The sequence below is a fragment of the Artibeus jamaicensis genome, unplaced genomic scaffold, assembly GCF_021234435.1.
Source record: "Artibeus jamaicensis isolate MK-2021 breed Jamaican fruit bat unplaced genomic scaffold, CSHL_Jam_final scaffold_916, whole genome shotgun sequence".
In the NCBI taxonomy this organism is placed as follows: Eukaryota; Metazoa; Chordata; class Mammalia; order Chiroptera; family Phyllostomidae; genus Artibeus; species Artibeus jamaicensis.
This window is the reverse complement of record NW_026522059.1, coordinates 23,408,523-23,430,000: the sequence shown is the minus strand read 5'-3', so window position 1 is coordinate 23,430,000 and position 21,478 is coordinate 23,408,523. Positions and strand designations below refer to the sequence as shown.

Here is a 21,478-nt window from a genome sequence, read left to right as displayed (position 1 = left end):
CCCAGAAATAACCTTGCATTTGAGCCATTTTATTTCATCATAAAATGAGGTCACATTTACAAGAAGTTTTACGTATCTGTTTATAAACAAAGAGTACTACATATGAACGTTTTTCTAAGAGTTTATACTATCAGGAAATTGCAAAAATATTCAAAGAAACATCAACTGCATTATGTTTCTCTTAATCGAGCAAGTCGATTTGCAGGACAAGTGTGTTGCAGTGCCGGCTGCAGAGAAATAATCAGATGACAGTGAGCACACACAGAGTGGGCAGTTCCTCCTTGTTGTGGGCTTCGCTAACGCTGCAGTTCCCAACACCTAGACTTTGCAGTCTGCACCGGCTGCACAGCTGATGTGTGCACGAGGGCTCACTCACTTCCTATCCTGCGATTCTCACTGCTTGATGAATCAGAGCCGTTAAAGTTGCAAGAGGTCATCACGTAGGAGTTTCATTCAGGATCTCTACCGGCAAGGCAACACATGTTGACCCTCCTTCTACTTTAGTCTCCGAAATCACTCTGCTTTCCTCACCCTGCAGTGAGGTCTGCAAGGAGCCTCTTTTCTAGTTCTCTTTTAGGGTCCCTGTGACTATTTTTTACACGTTCAGTATATTTGACTGAGCGTGGCCCCTGTAGCCTGAAGCTCACTCCAGGATTTATAATTTGTTGCTAACTGAGAAAATGAACAGCGAATCTGTGATTTGCTAGTGGTCTTTGATTAAATATGAATGTGTGCCATTTAAGAAATAAATAATAGAATTATTTTGGGGGCAATGGATCCAGTGCAGATGAAAAATTGGGTATGCTGTAATTGACAGTTGATTTTTTAAAGTTGGTGAACTTCTTTGTTTTGTCTTGTTGGTTTTTCAGAAGTTTCTGAATTTGATTTTGCTCTCTTTACAAAAATGATTTTTTAAATCATTTTTCTAACAGTAGCTTTTTTTCTAATATAAAACCATTTTTAAGGGTCCTTTAAGGTCAGATCAGGAGACTCCTTCTGAGTGCAATATATTGTGTATTTTAAGAAGATTTTTAACAGACAATATTATAGAAAAAGGTTTTAAAATAGACATGGTCAAAGTTTCAGAATAATATATAAAATTTGTACTTATCTCCAAATTTATCATTATAAACATTAAACATATACAATTTTATGTCAATTATATCTCAATAAAGTGGTTTAAAAATAAGAGAGAAGCAAACTAATGTAAAATAGATAAAACATAAGGAGGTAACCACCAAATTCTTTTAGTGTTTGTTTTATCATAAACATACAATACGAGCCATTTTTAAGTCATCCAACCTTTGTTATGGGTGGAAATGTGAACTTTGATATGCCAGGATGGTGAAAATCATCATGAACTAAAGTAGAAATTAAATCATAATGCAGACACCAATATATCTATGAGCTAAAGTATGATCTTTGAGTACAGAGATGGAAGGAACATTTACCTGAGTAAAATATACCTCTGTAAAGTATGTCTCTGCAGTTTAGGCCTTTGCCAAGTTAATGCTCATCTCAGTATGAATGGCTTTGACCTTGAGTCTCTGGTACTCTTTAAAATATTTTAATTTGCTGTCTTAACTTAGCCACAGTGAATGTTACATTCATAAGAAGCCAACTTGGCATCCTCTAGCACATAGGCTGATAAAAAATAAAGATCTTTTTAGTAGTTAGAACCAGGGCAACAGTATCATTTCTTATATACTGTGCTATGAAATGCCAAGCATAAATAAATTCTCAAGTGTTTTATTAATTTCTTATTCTTGCTTCTAGAGCAGGGCTATCTAACTCATTTTCACTGGGGGCCACATCAGTCTCGCTGTTGCCTTCAAAGGGCTGAAATAATTTTAGGACTGTATACATGTAACTACTCCTTAACTGTTAACAAGCTGAAATTACATTGGCCCTTTGAAAGCAACTGCAAGGCTGATGTGGCCCCCGGTGAAAATGAGTTTGACACCCCTGCTCTAGAAGCAAGAATAAGAAATTAATAAAACACTTGAGAATTTATTGATGCTTAGGTTATAATATTCCACAAAAATATTGTAATTTATTAGACAATTTCTTCACTACCTAAATATTTGAATTCTGCTTCTGTACACAAGGACTATTTCTTCTAATACCATGCAAGTCCTTACAGAAATTACTTCTGTTAAGTACTATCCCTAATAATTTTAATTAACACCAGATCAAATACCAATCACTCTTCACATTGAATTAACAAGTTGATATAACCATTATTATTTCATCAATTCACTAACCCTCTGTACTTGGGCATTAAGTATTTCCCATTTTTTCACATCAAATTTTTTATTCATTTGGCTAAAATGTATGCGTATGCCCACACGATTCTGCATGTAATTGGAAGATATGCATGAACTTACTGAATTCCATCTGTGGCCTTCTTCAGGCTCACAACTTCGTAATTGGAAGACAAGGGGTTTGTGTGCATGACAGTCTTGAGTGTGGATTTGAGACGATTCCCTACCAAGGGACTCGTGGAGATGATATGACTTCCACATAACATTTTTTATTTTTGGTTATAAAATGATCCTTTATCAAAGTGTTTTCTTTTGTAGTTCTTAACTATCTGGACATTCTACTGGACCACTGCTGATGTCACTGATGACGTCACAGGGGTGGCAGCCATCCACTTGGCAGCCCACAAACTGGGAGGTGCCCAGGATCTCTCGAATGGTTCCAGAGAGTTCTCTGGCCAAGGTTGGTGCTGCATATGCCAGGCAATGTTGACAGTCTCATCAAAAGTGCTGCTATGATTGCTGTGCTTAATGTTTTTCTTTCCATCTCTGGGCCATTCCTTGAGGGTTTGGATGAGCAGGACAAAGGCAGAAGGTACCACTTCAGTCTGGGCCTGTCTGTTCTGAATGGTTGGTTTCATTATAAGGTTGACCCTGTAGTCACCAGTTGCCTTGGCGATGTCATCACCAACCTCTTTTGGCGACAGACCCAGGGGACCAACTTTGGGGTCCAGGGATCTGTAGCACCAGTTTCCACACCAGTGCACCTCAGATATACGACCTTGATCTTGCTGGGGTCAAGCATGGTGGTATGGCAGAGGCAGCTGCTGTGGGATAAAACCACCTGTGGCATCACCCAAGGAACTTGCCCCTAGGCCTCCTCTGATCAGAAAACACTCCACATAACTCTTAAACATTAATCTTTTGTTGTAGAGGGTGCTATCTTATAGGCAAATATTGCAATAATGTATCACGTGTACATATTTCATCAATATAATGTTATAGACACACCCAGAAATCTAGAAAGATGAGAAAACAAACACAAAGCAGGTGAAATTAAATGTAGGTATACATTTCAATAGATGCAAATGTAGATTTTGATTTAAGCAAAAATTTAGGTGCCACAAAAACCTTTGTATGTTAGTCTAATACTTTACTATTATAAGAGTCCCTCGTATCTTCACTCAGAACTCTTACTCTTAATTTAGGCACACTTTATACAAACTGTTGGCTTCCCAGATCACGATGGAGAGGAAATATAAAATGTCAGCAGCAGGAACACTGGCAATATTGGGCAGTGATCAGGAAAAAAGAATCCAACTAAAAATAATACAAACGTAACTGCCAGGTGCTCAAGGAGTACAGAGGCTATCTGAACAACCCTGGAGAACACTTCTATAAAACAATGTGTATTCTCTGTTCTCGGACCTCAGATTACAAAGAGTTAAAAAAATGCTGTAGAAAATGCTTCGGATGTTAGCAAGAGTTACGTTAGAGAATGGTTACATAATAACTTTTGGTCTTTAACATGGTAACTAACACAGATCAAACAACTCGGTCACAGATGATAGCAAGTAAATGAAAAGTAGTTTCATCTTTTTCCCTCAACTGTTTGATGCAAACTGTACATGTCTGTGTGAGCACTTAAGTTACATCAAAGTGTTTTTCTGCTCTTCCTAATGTTTTAGTAATTTACTCAGGTTGTTCCCATCTACTGTAATTGTATTTCTGAATATTCATGTTTGTAGGGAGAAATACACATACGTGGGTGGGGGGATGTGTACTTGGCCGCAGAACCAGAATTCCTTATAACCCGTTTCATAGAAATATTCAGTGAGGAAAAATTCTGCTTTCCTTTTCCTGACAGAACAATTTCAGCCGTCCTGCTTGTTGATACCTCGGATTGCTCTTATATAAACAGTAAAGACACTATGGAGCTATAGTTTTTTCAGGGCTTCTGGGCAGATTGGTTTTTAATGGCTTCTTTCAAGTCTTCCTAGGAACGTTTCAGAAATGGAAGGGTTAGAGGTTAGTGCCAAAAAAGGTGACAATTGTAAAGAAAGCACTGCTGATACAAATAATGGATGTCATGCTTTCAGGTGTATTTGAGGAAGTACTAAATTTTTTATGTTTCTTTCTGCAAGTTTGCTTTCTTATAACCCCTTTTTCTTTTCCCTGTGTCCTCACCTAACCCCAGAAATTTGTGTTTGACTTAAAATTACTGAAAAAATGCTCCTTAATACTGGGGCAGTCTGACTAATGGACTTTGGGATCAAAATAATTGATCCCAAAGACAAGGAAATCCAACCACATCCTATCTTTCTATGCTGTTCTTAATTTCATTACATGCTTCACAGACAGTCAAAGCTGAGTTAGAAATAGAAACTATTACACCGTGTTTAAATCCACTTGCCTCGTATGGGTCTGTTCTGTAGGAAACCGAGCATTTCCGCTTCCCTGTCTCCCACCAAGGTTAAGACATAAATGAAGGGAGAAGAGAGGGGCAAAAAGAGTTGCTCAATATAAGTATGAGATATTGTTTTATGCCAATATAGTAGTGTTTATTCTAATGCAGTATGATGAATAAAGCAATAAAAAGACAATGGTAAATAACTTTCATAGCTTAGAAATATACCCTACAGCCAAATGACATTGTAAAAATAATAAAATTAGCTTTAATTATGGGTATGCAATTCTATATTATTAAAATACCAGACAAGTTCAGCACACTAATGTATAAATGTAATTATTTTAGAGTCATGGAAAATAGACAGAAAACAATTTTCTTACATTATGGAGCATAAAAAATACAATAAAAAGTTAAAATATTGGTCTGTTTTGTTTATTTATTCAATAAACAGTTACTCCATGCCTCCCGCATGCCCGCTGTTGTCCAAGGCATGAAATCTAGCAGGGAATTTATTCCCTTAGGAGCTTACATTCCAATAGGGACAACATGATAAACAAATGCATAATGTGAATTCTTTATTAAATGCTAGAAAGTGGTGAAAAATGAGACCCAGAGAAAAATAAAGCCCAGAGGTCTAAAATTTAAAGTAGGGTGGTGAGAGAAAACCTCAATGAGAAGGGGACATTTGACAAAGTCTAAAGGAGCTAACGGTGCAGCCGCTTTTGGCAAAGTTATTTCAGGTAGAAGCAGGCATGTTCGATGAACAGCAGAGTAGCCCAGAGTGATGGACAGAGTGAAGGAGGAGGGCATAGCAAGGGAAATTGAGGAGCAGCAGCCAGTGAGGTCAAAGGACAGCCAGGAGGGTGTGCTGATTGGAAGCAAGTGAAGAAAGTATTTTTAGGAGGAACTGTGCTAAATTTTTCCAGTTGGTCAAGTAAGAAGAGACTTAAAAGAGAACCTGGCATTTAGCAATGGTTTTTTGTGATATTGACAAGATCAGTTTCCTTGTAGGTGTGGGAGTGAACACCTACTGGAAAGTCCCTTTGGGAGATAACAAGCAGAGGTGCCTATGTCAAGGAGTTTTGCTTTAAATAGGAGCAGATAAGTAAGAACTGGCAGTGGGGGGTATTATCTTATTATTGTTTATGATGCAGAAATTACAGTATTTCCTTCTTTCTTCATTGATTGAGAGATAGCAAGAGAAACATCAATTTGTCATTCCATTTGTTTATGCATTCATTTGTCCATTGTATGTCGACATTTGTCTGACTCACCTACAGAGGTAGGATTTGGCTCATGAGGAACATGGACTTCCTCCCTTCCTGGCTCTTTACTGTTCTTTTTATAGCTCCCCGGGGAAGAGTCTACTGTTAACAGTCTAGCCATGGTGCATAACGTATGTCAGAGCACTTCCACCAATATCAGACAAGCAGCACTCCTTCCCATTGTCCACCCTGCCTCTAGCAATAGGAAGGTCCCACTTCAGCCCTTGAAGGGCCAGGAGGTCTTCTAGCTGTAGTCCTATATGGATTTAACACATTGATGTTGCACTTCAGCTGGACTGTTGCTGTAACATAGACTAAAATAAGTTGTTAAGTCCATGTTCTCATGGAGGTTATTTTCTAGTCAGAAAAACAGATCCTAGCAAATGCATAATCACAAACTGAGACCATCAGAGAAAAGAATATAGTTCTTTAATGGCATATAACCAGGTAAACACACCCAGACTGTGTGTGAGTTTGTGTGTGAAAGTATGTATGAGTAGGGGGAGGTTGAGGAAAGCTTTCTTGAAGAAGTGGTATATGAGCTGAATTTGAAGGATGAACATACTTGGGTAGGAATAAAGGGACATTTTCTAGGCAGGTAGAATAGCACGTGTAAATGGCCTGGGCAGGAAGTGAATTGTACATTTGGAAATTTTAAAGAAGACCAGTGAGGCTGGGATAAGGACAGAGAAGTGACTTGGAAGCAGCCTCAAGCCATGGCATTATACGCAAACAATTATATCCTGGTTATCTCTCAACTTCATGTAGCAATCGTTTGCTCCTCTTTGGCAGTTCTTGGCATGGTCAGTTGCAATTATCTTAATGACTTTGAGGAACCAAGGAGGGTTGCACCTATGTCAGTTCTTAGCCATCCATAGCATTCTCCACCTTATAGCCTCTGGCTCTTCTTTTTTTTTTTAGAGGTTCTTGAATTTTAATACATAATACATTATCTGGGTATCTTCTTAAATTGCATTGCAAATTCTGATTTAGTCTTTTTTTTATTTAGTCATTTTTCAAGTACAGTTTTCTGTTTATTTCTCCCATCCCAGCCCACACTTCCCCCATGCACCCCACCTCCCTCCCATTTCCACCCCCCTTAGGTTATTGTCCCTGTGTCCTTTATGCTTGTTCCTCTAAATCCCTCCCATTTTTCCCCTTAAATTTCCTCCCCTCTCCCCTCTGGTCGCTGTCCCCCTGTTCTCTATTTCAGTGTATTTGTTTTTATTTTGCTTGCTTGTCTGTTTTGTGGTTTAGCTTCCTGTTAAAGGTGAGGTCATATGGTATTTGTCTTTCAACCCCTGGCTTATTTCACTCAGCATAGTGCTTTCCAGTTCCATCCATGTTGTTGCAAAGGGTAGTAGTTCCTTCTTTCTCTCTGCTGCATAGAACTCCACTGTGTATATGTACCACAATTTTTTGATCCATTCATTTACTGACAGGCACCTAGGTTGCTTCCAACTCTTGGCTATTGTAAATTGTCCTGCTGTGAACATTGTGGTGCATAGGTTCTTTGAAATTGATGTTTTGGGGTTCTTAGGATATAATCCTAGCAGTGGAATTGCTGGGTCAAAAGGCAGGTCGATTTTCATTTTTCTGAGAAAATTCCATACTGTTTTCCATAATGGTTGTACCAGTCTGCAATCCCACCAACAGTGAACTAAGGTCCCCTTTTCCCCACAACCTCTCCAACATTTGTTGTTGGTTGCTTTGTTTATGATGGCCATTCTGACTGGTGTAAAGTGGTATCTCATTGTGGTTTTAATTTGCATCTCTCTGATAGCTAGCGATATTGAGCATTTCTTCATGTGTCTCTGGATCTTCTCTGTGTCCTCCTTGGGGAAGTGTCTGTTCAAGTCCTTTTCCCATTTTTTAATTGGGTTGATTGTCTTTTTAGAGTGGAGTCATGTAAGTTCTTTGTGTATTTTGGAGATTAAACCTTTGTCTGAGGTATCATTGGCAAATATGTTTTCCCATACAGTTGGTTGTCTTTTTAATTTAATACTGTTTTCTTTAGCCATGCAGAAGCGTTTTATTTTTATGAGATCCCATTTGTTTATTCTTTCCTTTATATTCCTTGCTCTAGGGGACATACCAGTAAAAAAGTTGCTGAGTGAAATATCTGAGATTTTCCTGCCAATGTTCTCCTCTAGGACTTTAATGGTTTCAAGGCTTATATTTAAGTCTTTTATCCACCTTGAATTTATTTTCGTGTATAGTGTAAGTTGGTGCTCAAGTTTCATTTTTTGCACGTAGCTGTCCAGTTCTCCCAACTCCATTTGTTGAAGAGGCTGACTCCATTTTATGTCATTGCCCCCCTTTGTCGAATATTAATTGACTGTAGAGAGTTGGGTTGATTTCTGGGCTCTGTGTTCTGTTCCTTTGGTCTATGTGCCTGTTTTTATGCCAGTACCAGGCTGTTTTGATTACAGTGGCCTTGTAATACGATTTGATATCAGGTATTGTGATTCCTCCTACTTTGTTCTTCTTTCTCAAAATAGCAGCTGCTGTTTGGGCTCATTTATGGTTCCATATAAATTTTTGAAGTGTTTGTTCTATGTCTGTGAAATATGTCATTGGTACTTTAATAGGTATTGCATTGAATCTGTATATTGCTTTGGGTAGTATGGACATTTTGATGATGTTAATTCTTCCAATCCATGAACAAGGTATATGTTTCCGTTTGTGTCTTCCTTGATTTCTTTCTTCAGTGTTGTGTAGTTTTCTGCATACAGGTCTTTTACCTCCTTGGTTAGGTTTATTCCCAGATATTTTATTTTTCTTTTTGCTATATCGAATGGGATTTTTTCCTTGATTTCTGCTTCTGCTGATTCATTGTTGGTATACAAAAATGCCTTTGATTTCTGGATATTGACTTTGTAACCAGCTGTTTTGCCAAATTTATTAATTAGTTCGAGCAGTTTTGGGGTAGAGTCTCAAGGATTTTCCATGTACACTATCATGTCATCTGCAAACAGTGACAGTTTTGTTTCCTCCTTTCCTATTTGGATACCTTTTATTTCCTTTTCTTGCCTGATCGCTGTGACTAAAACTTCCAATACTATATTGAATAGAAGTGGTGAAAGTGGACATCCTTGTCTTGTTCCTGATCTTAGTGGAAAAGATTTTAGTTTTTTCCCATTGAGTATGATGTTGGCTGTAGGTCTCTCATATATGGCCTTTATTATATTAAGGAATGCTTCCTGTATTCCCACTTTGCTGAGTGTTTTTATCATAAATGGGTGTTGTGCCTTATCAAAAGTTTTTTCTGCATCTATTGATATGATCATGTGGTTTTTGTCTTTGCTTTTGTTTATGTGATATATTACATTTACTGATTTGCAGATATTGAACCATCCTTGCATCCCTGGGATGAATCCCACTTGGTCATGGTGTATGATCTTTTTGATATATTGTTGGATGTGATTTACCAATATTTTGTTGAGGATTTTAGTGTCTATGTTCATCATCAATATTGGCCTGAAGTTTTATTTCTTTGTTGTGTCTCTATCTGGTTTTGGAATTAGGATGATGCTGGCTTCATAAAAAGAATTTGAGAGTTTTCCATCCGTCTGGATTTTTTTGAATAGCCTGTGGAGAATAGGGGTTAGCTCTTCCTTAAATGCTTCGTAGAATTCTCCTGTGAAACCATCTGGTCCAGGGCTTTGTGTGATGGGAGTTTTTGATTGCTGCTTCAATTTCTTTTGCTGTTATTGGTGTGTTCAGATTTTGTGCTTCTTTTTCATTGAGTTTTGTAAGATTGTATTTTTCTAGAAATGTGTCCATTTCCCCTAGGTTTTCAAGTTTCTTGGCATACAATTCTTCATAGCAATTTCTTACAATCCCTTCTATTTCTGTGGTATCAGTTGTAATCTCTCCTCTTTCGTTTCTAATTGTGTTTATTTGTGTCCTCTCTCTTCTTTTCTTGATGAGCCTACTTAAAGGCTTGTCTATTTTGTTTATTTTCTCAAAGAACCAACTCCTGGATTCATTGATTCTTAGAATTCTCTATGTCATTTAATTCTGCTCTGATCTTGGTTATTTCCTTCCTTCTGCTTGCTCTGGGCTGTCTTTGTTGTTGTTCCTCGAGTTCTTGTAGGTATAGGATTAGGTTGTTTGTTTGAAATGTTTCTATCTTCTTTAGGTAGGCCTGTATTGCTATGAACTTCCCTCTCAAAACTGCCTTTGCTGTGTCCCATAAGTTTTGGGTTGTTGTGAGATCGTTTTCATTTGTTTCCAGAAACGTTTTGATTTCTTCCCTAATTTCATTCTTGACCCATTCACTGTTTAATAGCATACCATTCAGTCTCCATGATTTTGGGTGCTTTGGGTTTTTTCCTTTGGGGTTGGTTTCCAATTTCAGTCCCTTGTGGTCAGAGAAGATGCTTGGTATGATTTCAATTTTCTTGAATTTGTTGAGGCTCGTTTTGTGTCCTATCATGTGGCCTATCTTTGAGATTGTTCCATGTGCATTTGAAAAGAATGTGTATTTAGCTTCTTTGGGATGAAGGGCTCTATATATATCAGTTAAGTCCATTTCATCTAGGGTGTTGTTTAATGCTGCGATATCTTTGTTGATATTTTGTTTGGAAGATCTGTCCATTTTTGACAGTGGGGTGTTAAAATCCCCTACTATAATTGTGTTGCTGTCAATATCTTTCTTGAAGTCCTCTAAGATTTTCTTGATATATTTGGGTGCCCCTATGTTTGATGCATATATATTTATGATGTTAATGTCTTCTTGGTGTATTCTTCTCTTGAGTATTATGAAGTGACCTTCTGGGTCTCTCTTTATGGTCCTTTTTTGAAGTCTATTTTGTCCGATATGAGAATTGCTACCCCAGCTTTTTTTTTCTTGTCCATTTGCTTTTCATAACCAGCTGAATGTCACATCTTCTCCATCTCAGCCCCTTTGCCTTTTATGTATCCTTAGACCATAAAACCTTAACAAATGTATTATAATATTGGGTTTTTATATTATTTCTTCTTTACAGAGACTGTATTGTGCATCATTGTCTACCCAATACTTCAAAGAGTGACTGCCCTATAGTAAATTAAGTCAACACACGATTGCCCAATAAGTGTTTATTGAACTGAATTATCTTAACCATGTCAGACTCTTCAGATAAAAGCATCACACAGAACATCTTGGTAGTGTACATTCATGGACACCATCTCCTTCATGTGTTTACTGAAATAAACAACAACAAAAACCATATATTTAAACTACACCTGATAAGGGATTATATATAATGGTATTTTTGAAAAAATAACTAAAGCAAAACAAGTAGCCAATGTTATCTTTTACTTACCTGTGTTATGTATTATAGTAAAACATGATTACTAAACTCTGACTTTAGAGAGCTGGGTTTTCAGGGAGGGTATGTCTTATTATTCAGGATTTGTCATTTATTCCGAGTGTTTTTGTTTTCTTGGCTTCTGAGATTAGTAATAATTTTTGAAAAAGGAGGCTGGACATAGAACTATCAACAGTTTTGGTTTTATTTCTCCCCACTGTGACTTTAACATCCAACTACATACAGAAGCATGGCAGTTCCACCTACTGACTTGTATAAACACCCAACCAAATGAAAATTCTTATCTTAGAAAGAAATCTCTGTGGTGTAAGGAATGTACACTGAAAATACCCTTTGTCCCCTTTGGGGTCTCTGGGGGCCTGACTGGTCAGTGGCTTATTAGAAAAAGGTCTTTGTGTCCCATTACACAGCCCAGTTATGGGCTCTGTAGTGTGTCAGATAAAAACTTTCAACCAGATTATTGGAATTCTACAGTTCTTTTCAAATAAAGCTGAGTCATAGTAGAATGATACCATTGCCAATGCTAGAGCTATTTGGGGTAATGTGTCTTTTGTAACTACCATTACGTACTTGTAATTGTTAAAGTCTGAGCTTTCTATTGAAATGTTAAACACTTTCTGGTTAGCATTCCCCATTATGTAAAACACCAAAGTAATAACAAGTACCCATTTTAAATGTTCTTATTTTGTTGGCATACAGAAACTAGTCACAAATTACTGCTGTTAAGAAAAGCTATGACGCCCTGGCTGGTGTAGCTCAGTGGATTGAGCACAGGACTGCAAACCAAAAGATCACATTCAGTTCCCCATCAGGGCGCATGCCTCGGTTGCAGGCCAGTTCTCAGCAGGGCCAGTTCCCAGCAGGGGATGCACCAGAAGCAACCATACATTGATATTTCTCTCCTTCTTTCCTTCCCTTTCTTTCTAAAGATAAATAAATAAAAAATTTAAAAAACATAAAAAAAGAATTAAAAAAAGAAAAGCTATGAAAATATGTGGCAGAATAATCTGTATTCTCCAGTATGTGTGTGTATGTGTTTGACATCTATCCAGAAAAAGTCCACCGATTGTTAATGTAATGAGAATGGTTTGCACAACATCAGTGTGACCTGGCAGCCAAGAGAGTGGGCATGTGCATGAACAATGACGACTTCACCCTATTAGTCAGTGGGAGCAGTAGACAGACCCATTGAGTGAGCATGTGCACTGTGTGGCCATCGCATTCAAAATGACTGAGTGAGTACAGAAGTGAATCTGCATCAAATTTTGCCTTAAGCCTGAACATTCCTCTGCGGAAACTATTCAAATGATTCAGAAGGTTTTCGGGGACGATGCAATGGGTGCAGTTCAAATAAAAGTGTGGCACATACACATCAAAGATGTTGAGAATTTGTTAAAAATGATGTACATTCTGGAAGGTTTGCAATGAGCAGAACATCTGAAAATGTTGAATGTGTATGGGCAGCAGTCAACAAAGATTGGTAACCGACAGTGCAAGAACTAGAAGCTGATCTAGGGATTCCAAAAACTACTGTGTCTGAGATTTTCATGCAGAATCTTAGCATGAAACATGTCCTGGCAAAAATTTGTTCTGTGACTCCTGCTACTAGAGCAGAAGGAATATTATGCTGCAATTGCTAATGACTTGACTCAACCCACTACCAATAAACCAGATTTTCTCAAGAAGGTCATACCCAGAGATTGATCATGGGTCTCTGGCTATGATCCAGAAATGAGGGCTCACTGGTCCCAACGAAAGCCACTTGGTCATCCACACCCAAAGAAGGTGTGGTAAAGTTGCAACAAGATCAAGACCATGCTAACTGTGTTTTCCATCACAAGTACACACCTCCAGGCCAAACAGTTAATAAGGAGTACTACTACCTCAGTGTTCTTCATCAATCGAGAGATGCAATATGACAAAAACAGCCACAGCTATGGCAACTGGTGATTGGCAGCTTCATCATAGCAATGCACCCATTTATGCATCATGTCTCATGCAAAGTTTTTGGCAAAACATCAAATCACCCAGGTGACTCCGCCCCCCACAGTCCAGTTGCACCCTATAACTCCTGGCTTTTCCCAAAACTAAAATCATCTTTGAAAGGGAAGAGATTTCAGACCGTCGATGAGATACAGGAAAATACAATGGGGCAGTTGGTGGTGACTGGGAGAACTGTGTGAGGTCCCAAGGTGCCTACTTTGAAGGAGACTGATACATCATTGTCCTGTATACAATGTCTGATATTTTATATCTTCTTCAATAAATGTATTTATTTTCCATAGTGCATGGCTGGATACTTTACGGACAGACCTCACATACATATATGCATACACGTGTACACATAGTACATATATAAACATTAAGGGAAGGCATACAGATATGTATATAGATGTGTACTGTGTGTATATATATAAACATATGTCTACATATTTAGGTATAAACATATAACTGTGCAGGATTTTTTGTTGTTGCTGTTTGTGTTTTTGGTGAATTTTGATCTAGTGGGCTAATAAATCTGATCCCCAAACTCAGCTCTTCAATAGTAATCATTCAGATGTAAATCAGAAACACTGCCTCAGTTTCCCTTTGTGAAGGCTGACACAGGTTCTGGGTGGACCCTAGGCAACCATGCTTGTTGTCGCAGGAACCTTGAAGACATTCTCAATTTGCCTTGCCATTCTCGGAATAAAACTAAAAACGTTATGAGACCAGTGTGCAGAATAATGCTCTAGTCAAACATTTTGTTATTTTTTCTGAAATATATGGATGTTCGAATGAACTCAAAGGGTCTGTGACACAGGGGAAAAACACTTTAAATAGTAATTAAGGGTTGTTTTCTTATTTCACCATATAAAGACAAAAAAATGTAATGGTTTTAATAATTAAGGATACAGACTAATGCATGCACTTTGCAGTACTAATAAAAAATTGCTGTTATCATCTCTGTTTTTAAGAATGAAAAAGGCATTTCCTCAAAATACTTCACCGTTTCCCTTGCCAGCTCTGTTCAGGCTCAGAACTTGATAATAACAATTCCAGATTGTAAGAAATTAAAAAAAGAACATTAACGTGATTTCAGTCCAACTTTCCAAATCAGTTAACCCAAAGGTTAAGTGCTACTGCACTTGACCTAAGAGAGAGTTAGGTCCCCTTTTATAAGACCTGAGTGTAAAGAATAAAGACAGCATTTTTCTTCTCTTTTTTAAAGAAGCCTCATGTAATGTTCTCTGAGTTAAGTTTTACCATTCATAATGAATGCAGTCTCGCCATTCAAATGCAACCATAAGTACACAGAAGATAAGAATTTAATTAAATGTAGATTAAAACCAAACAGGAAAACACACTAGCTGATAATTTTATCCCATCCTCTGGCCATATTTTTTATACTTCCTTCTTGTTCTTCTTTGGGCTATAGCTTATCAACATGCCGATAGTGCCATAACTCATTACATCTGATGGTGTGGCGGAAATGTGCAGGCTCTGTGCTTGGATTTCCGAGGCACTTACAATGCAAAGCATGTAAATGTCTCTGTTAAATATATTAGTGTGGTAACCCTGGTGAAAAGAAAGTCATTTGGATGAAATCCTTAAACCTCTCACAAGGTGCATTAGTATTGCATGGTAGCATGTGGAATTCTCACAGTGGAACCAAGTCACACATTCACATGGATGGGGTGTGGCTTAATATTTTGAGGTTGAGCACCTTCAGTGGTTGGCAACATTAAGTGCCAGTCAAATTGCTTAGCCTACCTCCATGCATGTGGAGTTGGGTACAGGGGCATTTATATCTCTTTCTAGGGGACTGGGTTTTTTTTTTCATTGTTGACCATAATGCAGTAACACAATACCTCTGTGCTTAAATGTTGCTCTCATTAACCTTATATGAAACATCTCTAAATGACCTCCTATTATTTAAACTGGATCCATTGAGATTGTGAATGATAAAAGTCAGAGGAGACAGGAGGCTTTGTTAGTAAGACAATTAGTATATATTATTTATGCCTAATCAGTTCATCTAATTTTTTCTAATAATTGTTATTGTAGAAATCGGCAATGAACAGTTAGAAAAAAATGTTGACCGTTGTAAAGGAAGTCTCTAAATCAAACAATAATTTTATTTAATTTTTTATTTTTCTACATTTTAGAAATCTTATGGAATGTATTGTGATGATATTGGTTAATAAAATTATGGGTTTCAGATATACAGTTCTATGTTATCTATATACCGTATTGTGTGTTTACCACCCCGAGTCAAGTCTCCTTACATCACCATTTATCTCCCCTTTACCTCTCCCCTTCCCTCTGGAATAACCATGATGTTGTCTGTGCCTATGAGTTTGGGTTTTTATTTTCCTATATCCCTTCACCTTTTTTACCCAGCCCCCCAAACCTCCTCCCCTGTAACAATTGTCAGTCTCTTTTCTGTACTAGGAAGTCTGTTACTATTATGTTTTTTGTTGTTGTTGTTCTTCAGTAAATCCCACATGTAAGTGAAATTATATGGTATTTGTCTTCCTCTGACTGGTTTATTTCACTTAACATAATGCTCTCCAGATCCATCTATGCTGTCACAAAAGTAAGATTCTCTTCTTTTTTACAGACCTAGTAGTATTCCACTGTATAAATGTACCATAGTAATTTCATCCACTCATTTACTGATGGGCACTTGGGCTGCTTCCAAATCTTGACTATTATAAATAACTCTGCAGTAACATAGGGGTGCATATATTTTTTCAGGTTAGTTTTTGGGGGTTTTTTTGGAAATATTCTAAGAAGTGAAATGGTTGGGTCATAAAGCAGTTCCTTTTCATTTTTGAGGTGACTTCACACTGCTTTCCACAGTGGCTGCACCAGTCTGCATTCCTACCAACAGTGCGCAAGGGCTCCCTTTTCTCCACATCCTCTCCAATACTAGTTGTTTGTTGATGTATTGATGATAGCCATCTGACATGTGTGATGTGATATCTCACTGTGGCTTTAATTTGCATTCTCTGATGATTAGTGACATTGAGCATTTTCTCATATGTCTATTGGCCATCTGTACTTCCTCTTTGGAGAAGTGTCTGTTCAGGTCCTCTGACCATTTTTAATCAGGTGCTTTGGGAGTTTTTTTGTTGTTGTCATTGAGTTGTACAAGCTCTTTGTAAGTCTTCAATATGAACCCCTTATAGGATATAACATTGGCAAGTATCTTCTCCCATTCAGTGGGTTGTCTTTTCATTTTGTTTATTGTTTCCTTTGCTGTGCAAAAACATTATAGTTTGATGTGGTCCCATGTGTTTATTTTTTCTTTTGTTTCTCTTGCCCAAGAATATATATCAGAAAAAAATATTGCTATGAGAAATGTCTGAGATTTTACTGACCATTTTTTATTCTAAGATTTCAATGGATTTAAGTCTAACATTAAGTCTTTCATTCATTTTGAGTTTATTCTTGTCTATGGTGTAAGAAAGTGGTCCAGTTTCATTGTTTTACATGTAACTGTCCAATTTTGTCAATGGCATTTATTGAATAGACTAACTTTACCCCATTATAGGTTCTTGCCTCATGTGTCAAATATTAATTGACCATAAGAGCATGGGTTTACTTCAGGACTGTCTATTCCATTCCATTGATCTATATGCTCACTTTTATGCCACCTCCATGCTGTTTCCAATACTCTGGCCTTGTAGAATAGTTTGATATTAGGTACAATGATTCTTCCAACTTTATTCTTCTTTCTCAAGATTACCATGGCTGTTTGGGTCTTTTGTGGTTCCATGTAAATTTTTGGAATTTTTGTTCATTTCTATGAAATATACCATTGGCATATTGATAGGAGTTGTTTTAAATCCATAGATTGCCTTGGGTAGTATGGGTATTTTAATGATGTCAATTTGTCCTGTCCATGAGCATAGGATGTACTTGCACTTACTTATATCTTCTTCCATTTCTTTCTTCATTATCTTATAGTTTTCTGAGTGCAGCTCTTTTTTATCCTTTGTTACATTTATTTTAAGGTCTTTTATTTTTGATGCATTTTTAAATGGGATTGTTTTCTTGTTTTCCATTTCCAATAGTTCATTATTGGTGTATAAAAATGCAACCGATTTCTGGATATCTATTTTGTGTCCTGATACTTTGCTAAATTCAGTTATCAGTTCTAGTAGTTTCTTGGTGGAATCTTTAGGGTTCTGTATATGCAGTATGTGTCATCTGCAAATCATGAGAGTTTTACTTCTTCCTTTCCAATGTGGATGCCTTTTATTTATTCTTGTCTGATTCCTGTGGCCAGCACTTGTACAATAGTACTATGTTGAATAGAAGTGGTGAAAGCAGACGTCCTTGCTTGTTCCCGTTCCTAAGGGAAATGCTTTTAGCTTTTTCCCACTGAGTATGATGTTAGCTGTGGGTTTGTCATATATGGCCTTTATTACATTGAGGTGTGTTCCATCTATTCCCAGTTTACTGAGAGTGCTTATCATAGATGGGTGCTGGATTTTATCACATGCCTTTTCTGCATCTATTGATATGATTATGTGATTTTTATACTTCATTTTGTTTATGTGGTGTATCATGTTTATAGATTTGCAGATACTGTACCAAGCTTGCATTCCCAACCTTGCATAATCAAGTGCAATCATACACTTGATTATAGTGTATGACATCTTTTAATGCATTGCTAGATGCAGTTTGCTAATATTTTGTTGAGGATTTTAACATCTACATTAATTAGGTATGTTGGCCTATCATTTTCTTTCTTTGTAACGTCTAGATCTAGTTTTAGAATTAGGATAATGCTGGCCTCATAAAATAAGCTTTGGAGTCTTACCTCCTCTTGACTTTTTTGGAATTGTTTGAGAAGGAGAGGTGTTAGTTGTTTGAACATATGTTAAAATTCACTTGTGAAGCCATCCAGTCCAGGATTTTTGTTTGATTGCAATTTATTTTTTATTATTGCTTCCCAAGTTTTAAAATCCAGAAGAGAATACACATATATCTGTAACTATTAGGCTAATATTTAGAATGAAAGTATGTTCTTCAATGTGTAATCTTGATTTTTTTAAGCATTAGTAAAGCATAAATTAATCAGTTATATTTGCATCCTCTCTATCTAAAACCAGGAGTGCTAAGAAGTGTAACATAGTTTTTTTTTTTAAACTGGCATAAAATGTTGAGAGTTTTCTGTCTTTTCAAAGGTAAATAATTGGTTGCTTTCGGGGGGTTATTTGGCTCACACTAATGAATATGGTTTTTTAATTAAAATCTCTCTGAAAAAATGAATTTTGATTTTTCTTTCTTTAATGCAATTTTGAAGTTTGTAATGGTTTTGAAGTACTAAATTGAGAGCACCAATTTCTCTATATTAACTGTCACATAAACACTTTGCACTCATATTGATATAGTACGATGCATTAAAATAGCTATTGATTTTGCTTTGGGGAGTAATTAGCTCAGTTTTAAAAGATACCAAAAATGTTAGCATCTAGAGAAACAATGTTTGATGGAGTGAACTTATGAACTTGTATTTCCTTTTTTAAGTATATTTTATTGATTATGCTATTACAGTTGTCCCATTTTTTCCCCCTTTGCCCCATTCTGCCCAGTATCCCCCTTCTCTCCAGGAATCCTCCCATCCCTTAGTTCATATCCTAGGGCCATGAATAGAAGTTCTTTGGCTTCTCCATTTCCTGTAGTATTCGTGATATCCCCATCTATTTTGTACCTACCATTTATGCTTCTTAATCCCTGCACCTTTCCCCCGTTTTACTCCTTCCCTGTCCCAGCTGTTAAACCCTCCAAATCATTTCCACATCCGTGATTCTGTTCCTGTTCAGGTTGTTTGTTTAGTTTGTTTTTTTAGATTCAGTTGTTGATACTTGTGAATTTATTGCCCTTTTAATATTCATAGTTTTGATCTTCTTTTTCTTATATACGTCCCTTTAACATTTCATGTAATAATGGTTTGGTGATGATGCTTCTCCTTTAGCTTTACCTTGTCCCAGAAACACATTATCTGCCCTTCCATTCTAACTGATAGCTTTGCTGGATAGAGTAATTTTGATTATAGGTCCTTGCTCTTTATCACTTTGGATAATTTCTTGCTAGTCCCTTCTTGCCTGAGAATTTTTTTTGAGAAATCAGCTGATAGTCTTATGGGAACTCTTTTGTACGTAACTCTTTGCTTTAATCTTACTGCTTTTAAGGTTCTCTCTTTGTCTTTAACCTCTGGCATTTTAATTATGGTGTGTCTCAGTGTGGTCCGCTTTGGGCCCAACTTGTTTGGGACTTTCTGTGCTTCCTGGACTTATATGTATATTTTCTTCACCAAATTTGGGGCGTTTCTCTCATTATTTCTTCAAATAAGTTTTCAATGTCTTATTCTTCCTCTCCTCCTTCTGGCACCCCTATGATTCAAATGTTGGTACATTTAAACTTGTCCCAGAGGTTCCTAATCCTATCCTCATTTTTTAAAATTCTTTTTTCTCCCTGCTGTTCTGACTGAATGCTTTTTCTTTTATTGTGTTCTAAATCATTTATTTGAGTCTTGACTTCCTGCTCTCTATTGTTGGTTCCCTGTAGGTTTTTATTTCACTTAGTGTAACCTGCATTTCTTCCCTTATGTTTTTACCCCTCAGTGAGATCCTTGAGCATCCCGATCACCAGATTTTTTAACTCTACCTCTGATAGATTAGTTATCTCCATTTCATTTAGTTCTTTTGGGGGTTTTTTTTTCTGTTCTTTCATTTGGGCCATATTTCTTTGTCGCCTCAATTCAGCAGCCTCCCTGTGTTTGTTTCTATGTTTCTGCTTTCACATCCTGTCATAGAAAAGACACCTGTAAATTGCGTGGCATGGAGCCTTACATGCTCCAGAGCAGGGCAATCTGCTCCACTGCTCTGTGGCTCTGTGTGGGGAAGGGCTCAGAGAGGGCACAGTGCCACTGCCTGGCTTCTGGAAGTTTCCCAGTCACTTCACCTACTTCCTGTATGCAACTGGTACCTTCCAGCTGTTGCCCTGGTGGTGAATCCAGGAATGAGAGGGTTTGCATATGTTCTAAGTCCATGCAAGCCCTTTAAGCAGACTCTCCTGAAAACCCAGCAGTTTTCTTGCTGCCCCAACCCCCACTGCTTTTTATAGTCATAAGTTATGGGGATCTATCTTCCAGGTGCTATAACCTTAGGCTGTGTGGTCTGGCTTGCAGCTGGGATTGCTTACTCTTAAAATATCTCTCTTAATTTCTATCTTTTTGTCCGCCACCTGTGAGTGTGAGACCGCCTGGCCCTGCTGTCTCCTCTCTCTGCCACACCCCATCTCCACGCCTCTTGGCCCATCTCTGCAATCCACCCCTCCTACCCATCTGGATGAATGTGGCCTCTTTAAATCCTTGGCTGTTGGACCATAAAGCTCAATTTTATGACAGTTCTGGTTGTTGTTTGTTTTGAGATGTAGTTGTAATTCTCTCTGTGGTTGCACAAGGAAGCTAAGTGTTGTCTACCTATGCCTTCATCTTGACTGGGAGTCTGAACTTATATTTTCTTGTCACTTAATTCACTTGAAAAAATGAGAGTCACAGTATAGACATGAGTTAAAGTGCCAACGATAGCTGGACAGTGTGTCATCCAGACAGCTCGGAATATTGCTGAGACATCACTAATATTTTATATTGCCCTGGCTGATGTAGCTCAATGGATTGAGTGCGGGCTGCGAACCAAAGGGTTGCCAGTTCGATTCCTAGATAGGACACATGCCTGGGTTGCAGGCCTGGTCCCCAGTGGGGGCCATGTGAGAGGCAACCACACATTGATGTTTTTCTCTCTCTTTCTCCCTCCCTTCCCCTCTCTCTAAAAATAAATACATAAAATATTTTTAAAAATAATATTTTATATTGATTCATTTTCCTTTGGTCCCCTTTTTACGAATTAGTTTCAATAACAATATTAAGAAGAAAGAAGAGAAAACTAAAGAAAGTGAAACTGAAGTGCAAAGGGAGGAAACATGTTTTGGAAAATTTTTAAAGATTTTATTTATTTATTTTTAAAGAAGGGAAAGGAAGAAAAATAGAGGGAGAGAAATATCAATATGTGGTTGCCTCTCGTGCATTCCCTACTGGGGACCTGGCCTACAACCCAGGCATGTGCCCTGACTGGGTATTGAACAGGCTACCCTTTGGTTCACAGGCTGGCACTCAGTCTGTTTAGCCACACCAGCCAGGGCATATTTTGGAATTTTGAAAGAATA

At 37.5% G+C, this 21,478-nt stretch overlaps 1 protein-coding gene and 1 pseudogene across 2 annotated transcripts in view; one reads left to right on the top strand and one right to left on the bottom strand.

The window, feature by feature from the left end:
* The window catches only part of ZFPM2 (zinc finger protein, FOG family member 2), a 443,641-nt gene that overhangs the window by 372,377 nt on the left and 49,786 nt on the right, over positions 1-21,478 (top strand). The gene's annotated exons all lie outside the window — the stretch shown is intronic.
* LOC119040382 (60S ribosomal protein L12-like) overlaps positions 2,586-21,478 on the bottom strand; it is a 51,799-nt pseudogene continuing 32,906 nt past the window's right edge.